The following is a 14,268-nucleotide window of genomic DNA, read 5'->3' as shown; positions in this document are numbered from 1 at the left end:
AAAAGAGAAAACAAAAATATAAATAATTTCGATATTTTTAGTCTATCCAATATAACTAAGATGCAGTTACCCAGCATAGAACAAGGAACTGCTTTTCTTGTTATATGCAACTGAGATGCAACTATGGACGTGAGATAATCTGATTAACTGTTCTCTTCAGGGTGAGGGTTCATCACAGCTTCCAATGGACATGACAGTCAAATTGCACTGTTTATCCCTGTTCTTTCAACAGGTGGACTGAATCATATCCAGATTTAGCTGGACGTCTATAGATGTATTGACCGTTTGGAAGGTTAATATTAAAAATGCAGATTTTCTTTAATATTGGTGTAGATGTTGTAATTTGTCAAGGATATTTTTATGCCCATCATTCCCAGCAAATTCTGTATCGAATTCTTATATATACCGGTGCATTAGATAGTCTAAAAATTATGAGATACTATGCATCAGGGGCGAATTCTCCATGCTTGCTGCGCCAAGCTCATTATTTGAGAAAGAAGTAATATTTATTTGTTAATAAATGCATGCATTTATAAGCATTCCATTTAGGCGTTTATTTTTGTAGACAGACTTAAGTTTGAGCGGCAATAATTGAGCTTTGCGTTGTGTATCGAAGGCCGATGCTTACTAGTCTGGTCAAAGCTACCTTGGCTGGATTGGTTGTGTGAACTTCCAGGTCCTCGCTGCAGCACTGTCCATAGCCATTTCCACTCCCTTCACGTCGTCTTAAACAATATACCCAGTGAAAGTAGCTCTAGCCAGTAACCTTCAGGTAGCCTTTACAAGTGTGCATGTTGCTTGGGAAAATTAAGTTACAACCAACTTTTTATGACGATGTTATTGACCAGTTCATAAAGAAGAACTAGGGTAGAATTTATATTCAAGTAGCTAAATTGAAAAAGATAGAATATCATTTGTAAAATAAATGTTGTATTTCTATAATTAAATGTACATAAATTTCTAAATATATAGCTTTAAATGGTCAGTAATTCATTATTTTGCTAATCAGACTTCAATCACAATCATTCAACCCTGAATGATAACAAGAGCAAGCATAAATTTCAAGACCAGCATTCGCCCCTGCTATGCATTTAATGTGATGCGTTATATACAACGTGTACCTTAGTTTGTTTGCAACTACAAACTCCAAACTCTTAGAGAAAACACTGGTTATTCCGTTTATTAAAAAAAAAAAAGGGAAGTAAAGATGACTGCTATAATTAGGAGTAGAATTATTCTGCTATATGCTGGAATATTAAAAGTGAAGCTAATCCCTATTGTAGAGATCGAACTATCAGAATGAGGTCTTCCGGAATCCAAGAATGGATTCCGGAAGACCAATCTTGCACAGACTCAAATTTCGCTCTAAAAACCTTAACTGAAAAAGCGAAGAAAAAATTTCTAAACGAAACACAGATGTGGCCTTCATTGATTATGAAAAATCCTTTGAGAAAATTAATAGAGAAACCTATCTAAGATATTGCCAATCTAAATATATTAAAAAGCTCTTACAGCTTATTCACGAAATATACACAGGAAATAGAATAGCAGTCAAATTAGAACAAATATCAGAATAAAAAGACATATCAAGAGAAGTACGACAAGAATGTATCCTATCACCTCTGATTTTTAATATATATATATATATATATATATAGAAAGGTTTTTTTTTACCATGTGTTTATTATAAGTAAAAGACACCAAGAAATTTTATATTTGTTTATATATTAAGTAGATATGAATTTGGCCAGGAGATCCTTAGATGGACTGGCTGCCTATTGCTGTTGCTTATTTAGTACCACCTAAGGGACATGTATAGCTTAAGGATCACTATGGATGCAGAGCAACAATGACTTCCCTATACTTGGTTTTTAATCCTTTTCCCAAGTAAGCAAAACAAAGTTTTGCTCGTGAAATAAATTCACGTCTGAGCTACTGGTATAGAGAGGCTAATGAGTTCATATCACTCGCCTTAGTATGTATGAATCCCATAATGCAAAGCACCCCCCCCCCTTTCGGGCATGCATAATGGAAATGGTCACTACTCAGACCAGTTTCCCTATTTAAGCGACCTGAAGGATGATTTAACTCAGCGGTGCCTCTGCTCAGTGATAGGCTCACCCTACCACCAAGCAGAACAGCCCATATTCCAGGGAAAAGCATCAGCCAAGGAAGCCCTAATACAGGCCACCCCAATGGATCCAAATCCATGGATGCTCAAAGCTCCCCAAGGCAAAAACCTTAAGAGAGCAAAACTCTGCTCTCCCCTGGAATCAAGTTACCAACCAGTTTCGACCTTTATTGAGGTCTTATCAGTTGGAGCCAGATGGGGGAGAGATACCAAGGTTGAAGTAATTCAGAAGTCATATATATCTCATATACAAGTAGACAAAAGGTGTTTGATCTTATTAATAAAAAATCTCTGGATGAGAGAAAGATGTAGAAAGGTTTTTTTTTTTTTTTTAAATATATATAACCATGAGTTTATTATACGTTAAAGATATCAAGACATTTTATACTTGGTTTTAAATCTTTTCCCAAGTAAGCAACACAAAGTTTTGCAAGTGAAATAAATTCACATCTGAGCTACTTGTATATAGAGGCTAATGACTTCAAAGAATCAATTGTATTAGCTACATCAGAAGATGATCTACAGAGTTTTCAGTATAATCATTAAATGAAATTTCAGAACAGTATAATATGGGAATATCCAAGTAAGGCCAAAAATAATGGTTTTCAAAAGCAAAAACCCAATAATGAGAACTAAAATAGTGATACATAAGAAAATATTAGAGCAAGTGAAAGCGTGCAGATACCTGGGATGCGAATGAAGATAAAAAAATAGACATTTCGTTAAAGTAAACGGCATATTGATTAATATATTTTATAAACCATCCTTGAGATAAACACACCAGAATCAGAAAATATCATGTTCTATCAAAGCCAAGTTTATTTCATGGAAGTGAAACATAGACCATATAAAAGAAGAATGAAAAAAAGGATTCAAAGAACGCAAATGATGTTTCTCAGGAAAAGAACTGGATATACCAAGTGAGACTATAAAACAAATGAAGAAATTTTTCAGTTTCTGAATATGAAATCAATTAAGTTCTATATAAGTAAATATAAACAAAAACTATTAGAACATATAAATCGAATGGACAATAGTGGACTGCCAACTATAGGAATATAAAATAAATGAAAAAAAAAAAAAGGAGAAGAATGAAAAGACAAAGAAAGTGATGACATGGGTGGCCCCGGAAAAGACGAATTGGCCCAAAATCCATGATACAAAGAAGAACAATTCTTGTTCTTCTTTGTATCATGGATTTAATTTTTCTTAAAAGTAACCTAATAAGGAATTAAAAAAAAGAAAAGAAAACTGAATTTCAAGAAAGCAAAAACTGTGAACAGATAAGTGATTCGAATGTTTGTACGTTCAGTACAAATATTCGAATCATTTATCTGTTCGCAGTTTTTACTTCTGTTACGTAATATTCAGTACAAATATTACGTAGCAGAAGTGTTCCGCTAAGAACTTAGAAGCAAAGAGAATAATATTACGGCTACCGGAAATAATGAGAATAAACATTATATCCCCCACTTTGCGGTCTGTAAAACAATGGTGTAGCTAGAGCTTTTGCCGCCCGGGGCAGTCCCTGAGTTTGCTTCCCCTCTCAATACACACCAAAAATACTACAAAAAGTCAAAACGACGTATAGGGAAATAAATTAAAACACTATGTTTATTTTTGAAGTAAAACTTTAATTCAACATTCTAAATTGTTATATTTCTTGCTTTTCTGTTAGCAAAATCATCGATGACATTGGCGAAGTCTATTTCATAGTAATGTAGGTAATTCTTAATCAGTTTTATTTAGACAATCTCCTCTCACAACTAGCAACAATTACAGCAATTGTGAGGAAAATTCACAGTAGTATTACGATACTTGGATATGAGTTCTTAAGACTGTATTTTAGAATTAACTGAAAAAGTTCAAAAAGGTTCAAAGTGCTGCCCGGTGGGGACTGCCCCCTTCACACCCCCTCTAGTTACGCCACTGCTGTAAAAGCAAACAGCAGCACGCATAGTTTATTACCCTCAAGAACGGTTGTAGTTCAGATATGAATGACAAGTACAAGATATCTACATTGTTTGTACAGGGAGAACAGTGGGAGGTAGCGGTGGTAGAGTAAATCCAGTAAATATAATTAGTCTCTTGATCGAAAGTGATAGAAGCACACATTTCAAAACATGGAATGAGTAAAAACAATTCCAATATTCAGCTTTTGAAATTTAACTGTTTGATGGAATGGACAATGTTTTCTTGTAAAAGTTTGAATTTAATATAAGTAAACTGTAATTAATATTGGCACAACTTGTAGGAAAATTGCATCAATTACCACCGATACATTTCTGAACACTTGTACTTCGCACTTAACAATCGCATTTGCCAAAATTCACGGTGCTTGTGCTTGCATTTAAACAAATACAGTACATCGAAAAGTAGATCTAAGTCAGTTTCACAAAAAGACAACCTATTTACACTATATTATCACTTAATCGACGTTATTCAGAAGCAGGGAAAATATAGTTTTTGAAATCTTTTATCAGCAAACTGACCTTTCTTCCATTACATTACACAGGTAATGTAATGGAATGTAATTATTTACTTATTAGCAATGAACGTTTCACTTTTCTCTCCCTCATTTACATGTACTACTTAAACACTATTTCTTATGTGAATATCTGAATTTCCACCCAGATGCTGTTGCTGACAAGAACACTGTTATGAGTTAAATTAGTTGTCATAGAATCCTAACTGTTAGCAAATTCCTAAAACAAACATACTAATGAATCTTGAATGTTTTTATTAGAAGTTTCATTTCTCTAAAAACAAACTATTAATTTTTGATTTCAAAGAGGCAGAAGTATAAACAAAATTATCAGTGAGTAAACTGGTTTTATGATCTAACTTCGCATTAGTAAAAACGGCGACTCTCTTCTAGGTATTATGCATATACACATACTTGAATATATGTAAAATAAACATGGCGGAATTGCGCTTTTCGATACGAAATGATCCGAGTTCGATTCTCGTGGTGATAGAGGAATTTTATATGAGCATTTTCAACTAAAGCTGAGTTAGTCCATCTCATACCTTGGCTGCAGAGTTTTTCCTCATGGAAACTCGAGTTTTTCATCCCGCATACAGACAAAAATAAGTACACAGCATTCTGTGTAGTTGGTGGATGAAGTGGTGGAGATGGTGAGTTGTAGAGCAACAGCCAGTCCTCAATTACTTGTACTCCTGAGAGGGTGTCATATAATAATAATAATTATTATTATAACTATTATAAATAAAAAATAGTTGCAATAAATGCTCACCCACTACAATTAATAAGAATGACGATGAACTAATTCTAAATGAAATAATTTTTATGTACAAATATTTCGGGTATTTCATCGATAGCGTACAGTATATTTATTGGATTATGAAATGCCTGATAAAATAAAAGTAGTCAGGAAATTAAGTTAATCACTTGCAACATACATGGCTGATCAACATCAGCAAGCCCGTGCAGTCGCCATAATGTGGAGTTGCTCCATCATGTTGGAAAATGAGGCCATACACATTCTCAATCTGGGGAAACACAAATTTCTCTAGCATATTTAGGTATGCCAATCTCGTAATCGTCTCCTCATGGAAAAAATGGCTCAACAATGCGATCATGCGTGATCGCGTTGTTGAGCCATTTTTTTGAACCAACTCGAAAATTCCAAAACAGAAAAATCAACTTTCAGAAACATCTCATCTCTAGAAAATAAAAGACTACAAAAAAACCTTGGTGTGTATGTATAAAAAAGTCCTTCGTCCTAAACTTATTTTCTACAAAACTGCAGAAACCGAGAAGAGAATAATTCTACAGCGTTTATCAAGGATGCCAAAAGATTTATTAAAGCGTTTCATCTGAAGGTGAGTTAGCCTGTCTCATACGAGGATGGAAAGTTTTTTCCTCCCTGAAACTTGGTTTTTTCTTGCTGAAAAACAAGCGAACCGAATAGAAAAAGACACGCAGTGATTTAAGGCCAGTTGCTTTGACCTTAATTCAAAACAACTCTGCCCAATTCCAATTTCCTTTAGCACTGTGTTTTCTAATTGTCGTCCGCCAACCACTGGCATCCGTCAGAGGTCAAATAAGACTTCCAACTGCTGCTCATCTAAATATAACAACAGAGTATGCTTCAAAAAGGTTTATAGGTTTGTTTTTTTTTACGAAACTTTATTCATCATTCCTATTTTATTATTTTCCTAGAGAATATTTTAACCTTTTTTTTTTTTTTTTTTTTTTTTTTTTAAACAAACTGCACCGATCACCTCCTCAAAACCCAGAAATATACCCACGCATATACTCATCAGTATTCTTAGCCTATTCCTCCTTTTATTAACTGCGATTACTTGCTTTCGAGGTTATCCGGGAGATAAGTGCATGTGGCACTCCTGTCATTGAGGAATAACATAAACAGGAGTAATTAAGTGAAACATTAATGAAAAATCTTCAGGAATGATATTTTTTCAAGTTTTCCAATTTTTACTCTGAATTCCTGTATATTTCATTATTATATTGTGAAAAATGTGTACATCAAAGAAACAATTTATTATTTGTAGTAGTAGCAGTAATATTAATGATTAATACTTTTTTCCCTCATCCTCCTCAATATAATGATTGTTGGTATAGCAATGCTACTTTACTAAGGAATAATAATAATTATTATTATTATGGGGAACTCCAGGGAGTCCTTAGACTCATCGAGGGAGGCCCTAAACATCATGTCCACACAACTATACGACATTTTCACAGTATCTATCATACCTTGCCTTAAACTCACTCACCGTCATAGCACCCACAACAGACTCTGGCAGCTTATTCCACTCATTTACCACTCTAAAAGTAAAGAACCCAGCTCTAACACCCCTGCTAACCACACTCTTGCCCAGCTTCCATAGGTGTCCCCTAGTTCTCCCACCACGAGTCATGATCTCAAAAATATCCTCTAATTAATCCTATAGAAACCCTTTAGCAATTTGAATGTCTCAATCATATCTCCCCTTTTCCGCCTATCAACTAATTTCTGCAACCCACAAATCTTCAACCTGTTCTCTTATGGTTCATTCCATAGACCCGCTATCATCTTAGTCACTCGCCTCTGGATCCTCTCCACCTCCTCCCCATCAAGAAGGAACCTAGGTGATCAAATCTGGGCACAGTAGTTGAGATGAGGTCTTATCAAGACTCGGTACAGAGGTACAATAACTTACTTGTCTCTGCTCGTCAAGGTATTTTTCAACAACCAAGTGAGTTGATGAGCTGATTTAGCTACTTTTGCAATGTGTCCCCTAAACTTCAACTCCCTATCCACCAACACTCCCAAGTCCCTGGCCTCATCAATCTCCTGGAGTACAGTTCCACCAATGTGGTATACTGCTGCTAATCCTTTCACCTCAAAATGCATAACCTTACATTTTGTCACATTAAATTGACATCCATTCTCCTTAGTCCAGAACTCCAATCTATCCAAGTCATCCTGCAAGATTTTGACATCTTCTGCATTCACTTTCGCCCTACCCAACTTTGCATCATCAGCGAACAAATTAACTGTTCCTCTTAGATCTTTTTAATTTTAATTACAGAACAATATCGATTCTTATTGTCTTTCTTGTCCGATAAGTGTTTCCTGTCTGTATATGTGTGTTCATGGGACTGATTTGTCTATTTCCAGGTGGGAAAGTCATCTCCGTATTAGGCCTACTAACTTACCTTCAGTTGAAGACGACTGATAAAAATTATGCACCTCGTATATTTATTAATGGACAAATTTTACTCGGATTGGGTATTTGAAACTTTTACAAAAAGTTGTCGAACCGTTCCAGTTTTCAGTTCAGCTATATTCGGATCTACAAAGAAAAGTGTCGAATTATGTATTACAATAACTCACTGACTTAGCAGAAGTTTTCAGTACAAGAAGCTGTCTACACGGTTCAGTTCAAAATGAATCACTTTTATCATAACATTTCCATAAAGAATTTCCTAAACGATATTAGCAATTCCGCTCTGGCTGGATGAAATTTTTAATTTCAATTGGACTAGATTTATTGTGACAAAATTTGGTAGAACGAAATGTCTTCTCTACAGATAAATCGCTATCTGCACAAAGAAGCAGGATGTACACTTACATTAAATGTTCTAAAATGCAAGAAAATAGTTATTATGTTTCAATGACCCCTTCCATCTGTTGATTGTATCATGACTAATGTTCCGTATTGTTAGTGAACATTTTCTAAAGAATAGTTTACAAGAAAAATGACTTTTCGATAAATTATGAAAGAATTCATCGAAAAATTTTCGTTGAATTGTTTTTTCGATGAATTACATTTTCGACGAATTGTTGTTTGATGAATTGGTCATTTGACGAATTGCCATTCATTAAATTGTCATCCGATGAACTGTTTATTCGGTGAATTGCTATTCGATGAATTGTCTTTGATTAACTGTTTTTCAATGAATTTGCCTGTAACCTTTTGATTTGCCAATTCAGGACGTTTTGTGCTAATTGCATGGGCCAGTCACGTTAACTGTGAGCAACAGATAGTTGAATCAATCGTTCTGCCTGACGGTAATACCTTGTAGTGGACAACACCTTTATAATCCCACCACACAGGGAGCATGTCTTCTTTGGGTGCAATCCTGCTTTCGAGGTTGTTTGTGGCAGTTCGCTCTTGTGTCCCAATGATCTGTTACGTACCATGTTATCGCACACGACCCATTTTTCATCTCCCATAATCATCCACTTCAAAAATAGGTAGTTTTCTTGGTAATGTTGCAGCGAATCAAAGATGGATATGCGAGCAGTTTTGACCTCAGTCAATTCATGCAGCACCCAAACATTGAGTTTAGAAACATAACCCAGCTTGTGCAAATGATTTTCAATGCTTGTATGGGATATGTTCAGTAATGCAGCAAATCTCATGTACTGTTTGTGGCAGATTTTTCTCAACGATATCCTTCACAACACTCAATTCAACCTCGTTTGGGCAACCAGCGTGAGGCGCATCACTGACGTTCGAAATCTCCAGAACGGCATTTGGTAAACCACTTTTGGCATATGCGTTCTGTTAAGCCACTATCTCCCATATATGCTGCATATTTTTTATGGGCCTCTGCAGCTCGTTTGCCTTTTTTGAAATAAGAAAGCAAAATATGCCAGTAATGTATGTTATTTCCTTCCATTTCTAAAAATATGTTACACACATGCAACTGAAGTAGGCCGAACGAAAATTCACTGAAAAGTTATGCGAAATGTCGCCTTTCAACTGCGCAATAGCGTTGCATGGTAGCGCAACAATAGCGATAGGCAAAGCGGTGTAAACTTCTACCAACACATAAACCGAATGAACTTATTTGTCAACCCAATACAATGCCATCATAACCTCTCTATTTGTGCATGTCAGCATCCTCTGCATAATTGTCATTCCCATAAAAGAGCGAAGCTAGTGCACCTGTAAATGCGGAGAGCTTTCGGTGAAGTAAACTACTGTGTCAATTTCACACAATCATGTCATTGTTTTTATAATCTAAAACATTGTGTTTGTCTGTTAAAATACTATTGGTGCTGGTCGGCAGTAGATGGCATTGGTGTAGATGATGCGATTTGCTGTAGATGGTGGATTGAATGGTGGAGATGAAGAGTTGTAGAGTAGATGCCCTCCCTCGATGAGTCTTTGGACTCCTTGATAATGGCAATGTAACTTTGCCAAAATATAGGAAAGTATTAATTAAAGTTATAATTAATATTTTTGTATTTATATGTTGTATTGTTCATTTAATAAGCATCATATTACTTATTTATTAATTATATATTGCAGAAGCACTAAATAATATATTACTTATTTTAATAAATAATATTTTAATATACACTGCTATTTCCTGAAAAATAATAGTTATAAGTTTCTTTTGCATGTAGATGTGGAGAGGATTCAGAGGTGAGTATGACCAAAACGTTGAGTCTATATGGTGCTCTCTCTCTCTCCAAGGAATGGCTGAAGGTTTGTGGGTTACAAAGTTCATTTGATAAGCAGAAAAGAAGGGATAGAGATATGAAAGAAACATATAAACTACTAAAATGCCAGCCTGGTTGGCCAAGTGGTTAGCATATCTGCTCTCCAGCCCAAAGGCTTCAGGTTCGAATCCTGCTGTGGGCATGGATTTGTGATTGTCTGTTAAAATACTATTGGTGGTGGTCAGCAGTGGATGGTATTTTTGTATATGATGCAGTTCGCTGTAGTTGGTGGATTGAGTGGTGGAGAAGGAGAGTTGTAGAGAAGGTGCCCTCCCTTGATCAGTCTTTGAACTCGTTGAAGATGTCACATAATAATAATAATAATAAATAATTTTATTGAGAAAATACTATGTTTCAAACATGATTGAACAGAGAAAACAAGGGATCAGCCCTGGAGGTGATGTAAGGGTGGTTAGTAAAAATGTGAGGACTAAATTTTCTGTGTTGAAAATAGTAAAAAAGTAGAATGGGTTGCCAGAGGTGGTCACGAGTACACTGTCAGTTAGCAAGTTTAAGAAATGGTATGATAGGCATTGTGGTAAATGTGGGCCTCCAACAGTCTTCATTGGAGAGAATATACTGTGGGATCTATTAAAAATAATATTTTTATTGGATAAAATGAATGGTAATTAAGATAGTAAAATGTTCAAAATGAATAATTTCATTTAACTTTTAATAACTAAGCCATTATAAAGTAATTAAAGGGGGGTCATTTAATAATAAAAAGGAAAGCAAACAAAAGGAAAGCAGCCTTTATATATTTTGTCTAATCTTCAAAGGTACCTGTGGCATGACTATAAACAACCAAATTACATGATAACCACAGTAATTAACTTTAATGAAAATGACTATAGGAGGAAGATAGACTGCATTTTACAGGATACCTCCACCTATCAAGAAATTAAGAAACCCTATAAAAACACAAATTAAATAATTATTATTTAAATTAATTTAATAAATTTAGTTTAATCCTTTATCCAAGTGTGTGCAAACAAAGTTTGCGCCTGAAAGTATCTTCAGGACTGGGGTAAAGTGGTACAACACTGGGCAACTCCTTGCAAAGGTGGAGCAAGCTACCAACACTCCTATCTCAGTATCTCCCATAATGCAAAACACATCTCCTTGTGGATATGTATAATGTTATGCATTAAGGGATACTTTCAGGTGCAAACTTTGTTTGCACACACTTGGCTAAAGGATTAAACTAAATTTATTATAGTCTGACCAAGTGAAAAATAAACTTTCAACATCTTTCTCTAAATCCAGAGTAATTTAATAAAAGGTTTTACACCGTTTGGCAGCTCCTATAGGAGGAGATGACCTTGCTAATGCTTCTGCCTGGCTCCCACTGAAGAGACCTCAATGAAGGTCGAAACTAGTCTGGGTAGTGGCCCTTCCCTTAATGCATAACATTATACATATCCGCAAGGAGATGTGTTTTCCATTATGGGAATACTGAGATAGGAGTGTTGGTAGCTTGCTCCACCTTTGCAAGGAGTTGCCCGGTGTTGTACCACTTTACCCCAGTCCTGAAGATACTTTCAGGTGCAAACTTTGTTTGCACACACTTGGATAAAGGATTAAACTAAATAAATTTATTATAGTCTGACCAAGTGAAAAATAAACTTTCAATAAATTAATTAATTTACCAGTAAGACCCATCATAAATTGTATTGACTCTTCCACCTATAGAATTGCTAAATTTCTGTCACATATTAACTGCCCATACTGGGCAATCCAGATCATTCATCAAGAATTCCACACATTTTCTTGAGAAAATCAAAATTATTCAAATACAAGATTCAGATTTGTTAGTCAGCTTTGACATTATTTCCCTCTTTACCAACATTCCATTATCTGACACTGTTAATTTACTGTATGATGATGATTACCCTCCTGATATTGTGAGAATTTTTTAATTTGTTATAAAATCAGGATATTTCATTTGGAAAAACAAGATCTATAGACAGGTTGAATGCACTGCCATGGGTAGACCCACTGTCTCCACCTTTGGCAAACTATTTTTTGAACCATATGGAAGATACCTTGTTCTCATCTATTCATCCCCAATCCTCTCATTATGTTCATTATGTTGATGATGTTTTTGCTGTTTGGCCTCATTCTGAAAATTAACTTAACACTTTCCTATGACAGATCTTTTTTTTCCTTCATCCACGCATTCAATTCACTACTGAAAAAGAAAAGGCTGGTAGTTTATCATTCTTGGACATCCTTCTTACGTGCATGGCCTCTGGTAATTTATCAACAAGTGTTTATCAAAAACCTACCTTTACTGGAAGATACATTCATCAAAAGTTTGATCATCACACCTCTCTAAAAACTGGTGTTATCAAGTCTTTAATTTATACAGCACATAATGTGTGCTCCTCTTCCTGAAGCTTACAACAAGAACTTCTCATTATCAATACTTTAATGGGCCTGGTTGGCCTAGTGGTTAGTGTATCCACTCTCCAGTCAAAAGACTGCGGATTTGAATCCTGCCATGGGTATTGGATGTTTGTGATTGTTTGTGAAAATACTAGCGGTGATGGTGGTAGATGGCGTTGGTGTAGTGGTGGTTCGTTGTAGTTGGTGGATTGAGTGGTGGAGCAGGTGCCCTCTCTCGATGAGTGTATGGACTAGTTGGGGGTGTCACGTAATAATAATAATGATAATAATTAATGGTTACAACCTTCATCAAATCCAGCAAATAATTGACTCCTATGTTCCAGCAATTCAGGATTCTTCAACAGACTGTAAGGTTCCAATCCCTTATATTTCTGGCATCTCATAACCGATTGGCAGAATTTTAGTCTGTTGAAGAATCCTGAATTGCTGGAACATAGGAGTCAATAGAATCATAGAATCATCTCATTCCCACATATTTTGCTATCAACAAAATTTCTCACCTGTTCCCATCTACAAAAGACAAACTAGCACCTCTATCATAAGCTGGTGTATACCAGATACCTTGTGAATGTAATCTCACATATTTTGGGCAGACAGGCCATTCTGTGGAAAAAAGAATTAATGAACACCAGTATTATACTGAACACATGAAACCTCAAAAGTCTGGTCTGGCACAACATACAAGATTGACACTAAACACAGTATCTTGTCGGATGAAGCTTGTTTCTCCATAGAAGCAGTTTTAAATATGAACGGCTTTTCAAAGAAAGTTGCAAAGCCCTTTTACATCAGCCAAATCTGAATTGAAACAATTGTCTATCTCTTCCAAAAGTTAGGGAGATTCTCATTTTATGTAACCATCAAAAATTGTTTTAATAATATTATTTATTAATATATTAATTTCTGGCACATGGCAACAGATTTTAATTGGTAAACTGAGAGTTGTATGTACCTGGTATTCCCGTTTCTTTGATTTCCTTGTTTCTACACACTAATGATGTACTGTTATTTTCAGTACAAAATATCTGTACTTTCATTTTCATTAGTTAATTACTGTGGTTATCATGTAATTTCGTTGTTTATATTTTGTCTAAGTTTACTCTAATTCAGTGGCGACTCATGGCATGAAATCATGGGGGTGCTACAACTTTTGAAATATACATACACACTGTAAGTACAGTGTATATGTGTTTGGATAAAATATCAAAATTATAGTAAAAATTTAAAAAAAAATTAAACATGAAAAAATATTGTTTATTATCGATAAAATTATACAGTTTAGTATAATTCAAAATCACTTAAAAATATAATATATTCTTCTTGTTTTGTTTCATGAAAAAATAATGTTTATTATCGATAAAATTATACAGTTTAATATAATTCAAAATTACTTAAACATTCTGAGGTCATAATTGTCAATAACCCCAATAATGTTCTAAAATAAAAACTATAACAAATCTCATGTCTTTAATTGTAATGTCTAAATATTTAAAGAGATGGAGTAAACACGATAAGCATTACGAACACTCTACTATTGCCACAAACTGCATATAAACAACAGTGGAGCTGCGCAACAGACAGTGTCGCATTACGCTAATAGTTCACATCTCACTATGACATGCTTATGCATGTGCGCATAGCAATATGACACTGTGGTAAACACAGTACTGCTAGCATCCTTTGCCATCCTAAGTGCTACAAGATGGATTTTTATTATTTTTTATAGAAAATAAGAGAATT

General features: G+C 34.9%; 1 protein-coding gene across 3 annotated transcripts in view; it reads right to left on the bottom strand.

Moving 5' to 3' along the window:
- Positions 1 to 14,268, bottom strand: part of CaMKII (Calcium/calmodulin-dependent protein kinase II) — a 789,323-nt gene that overhangs the window by 594,622 nt on the left and 180,433 nt on the right. The window lies entirely within an intron of this gene.

The sequence above is a fragment of the Typopeltis vanoorti genome, chromosome 14, assembly GCF_054136105.1.
Source record: "Typopeltis vanoorti isolate ZY-2024b chromosome 14, IOZ_Tvanoo_1.0, whole genome shotgun sequence".
NCBI classification, from domain to species: Eukaryota; Metazoa; Arthropoda; class Arachnida; order Uropygi; family Thelyphonidae; genus Typopeltis; species Typopeltis vanoorti.
This window is presented reverse-complemented; position numbering and strand designations above follow the sequence as displayed.